A 2,500-nucleotide genomic window follows, 5' to 3' on the forward strand; every position below is an offset into this window, starting at 1 on the left:
CGCCGTACTGCTAGACATGCTTTAAAAAAAGTACAGTTGGTCTTTGCTAAGATCCTTCTTGACAGCTTCATCACAATCAGTCACCTTACTAGTAATTGGCAAATAATTAACGACAGGCAATTCATTCGGATCATATTCTAGAGCTGAGCTAATTGTATATGTCCATGTAAAAGGTCCTGCAGTTCGAGCAAAATCCACGCCTGCCAAAAACCTTCTAAATGGCAGCTCGTTACAGTGTAGAAGGCATACCAACCACTGTAATGGTCTACCTAAGTTCTCCTCCAATTTTCTTATGATTCCGTTGCTTTTACCTGTATTATTATTTGTGCCATCACACACAACAACTTGAATGCTTTCTACGGAGTTTGTCTCTATAATAACTGACATTAACTCCTTTGTTATATCAGCAGCTTTACTACTTTCAGGAACTACATGATCGATGTATATGTTTCCTGGATACGAGACAATACTATAGTGTTCTTCTTTTTTTTTTCTTCTACAACCAAAACTCTCAACTAATGTAACGTCTTGTTTTCGATCAAAGTCTATACAGCACAATTCCTTATTGCTCTGCATATGTTCTTTAACCAGAGTATCTCTCCAGAAATTCCTTCCTTGTCGACGTAGCTTTGATGGATCAAGAATTGTTGCTGAAGACAACATACTGAGGTCTTTTAAAACAGCATTAACAATTAGACATGTATCTCTGTTGCTAATTTTGCATCGATCAACTGCTTTACATAATTCCTTGCACTTGTTTCTGTTTTGCACTGATACTGTCTCTTCCTCTGATGTATAATTACTTTCAGACGTGTTACGCTCATCGTCATCAATATCTTCCTCAGTTTCATGTTCCTTTTTTGACTGTGCTTTATCACTCACTGATTTCATAAATTTGCGTTGTTATCTATTTCTTAGTGTTGCTGTCGTTTCTTTGTCTACTCCACCAATTATCACATTTCTAACAGTTTTCTAGTCAACCCAGAAATCCCACTCTATCAATGGAATTTTATTTGGCTGTGGTCACGTACATAAGTTCCTATCTCTAATGCCCGAATCAAAGCATTTGCAGGTACAAATGTCAAATAACTGCTTAAAAGAATTCAACTTCCCAGTGAACGTGTCTGATGTTTTTTTTGCATCTGAATATTTTTCAAGTGTATGTACTTTATCCATAAGTCTTCTAATACTAATGATTGTGCTATTCACTTCTATTGTGGGAATACTTGCTTTTGAATAAACACATTTCACTCTGTCTGCTAAAATTGAATATCTTTCTTGCAAGCTAATTTCTAATAATGTTTTCTGATTATAATAGAACGCCTTAATAACGTCTTCATATGATGGGATTTGATTTTCAGGAAGATCAACTAACTGTGCAAACAATGGATGTTTAGTTGCACTTCATGTACACATACTATCCATATTTAATATAATTTGTCTAAAATAATAAAAAAAACTACAACAATTTATGTTTACAATAAATAAAAGCTGTTAAAACATTTTTTCATAAGAATATAGTCAATAATTGTTCCAATATTTATACAGACTATAATATGTTTAGCCCTCTAATAAATAGGCCTACATGTTAAATGAAGTGATCTTTCTACAGTCTAAACTATAGCCTACTGTAGTATACATCTATATAGCCTACTTGAATTTTACTATAGATCTATTATTGCAAAGAAGATAATAAAATTACAAAAATAATATATTACATATTTTGATTGTTTCTAAAAAATCCAGCACATATGTTTGTTGCTAATGTTGGTGACGTCACATGTAAATAACGTTATAAAACTTATTCCATTTCTTTTTTAGCACTTGAAGTTAGGTGCTAAACCATTTGCCAATGCATTTTAGTCAATCATTTATAGTACGTATTTAGATATATACGGTATATACGGTATATACGGTATACACGTATATACCGTATATACCGTATTTAGATTGTACCAAGGAAATGGTTAAAATACATCAAATAAGGTTAGACTTTAATAAAAAGTTAACGCCTAAACGTTTCATAAAAAATCTTTAAATGTTATTTTCATACTGCACTGATGCCCAGACAACTTTTTGTTCATGTACAGGAAAGATAAAAAAGTTCGACCCACCCTAATGTATATATATATATATATATATATATATATATATATATATATATATATATATATATATATATACTTAAATTTTAGAAAAAACAACTTTTAATGGAACTTAAAGTTTCATGCCTATCGGCAATCATCACCCATGAAGTACAAAATCAAAAATATAAAAAACCGTTTTCAAATTACAAACTACGGTAGAATGAGTTCTGACGTTATAGTACAAGAAGACGTAATGGAAAATTAATCTCTGCTATCAAATAATGAAATAAGAAATTTATTTTTGTGTCTGCATTTAGAGACTAATTCGTGTCTTTTGTTTAGCAGATTGTTTCCTTTGTAAAATAATATTTCGAATTTCTCATTTAAACAAAGCTTACAAATTTTTGACGCAG

Source organism: Hydra vulgaris, chromosome 01 (genome assembly GCF_038396675.1).
Source record: "Hydra vulgaris chromosome 01, alternate assembly HydraT2T_AEP".
Classification (NCBI taxonomy): Eukaryota; Metazoa; Cnidaria; class Hydrozoa; order Anthoathecata; family Hydridae; genus Hydra; species Hydra vulgaris.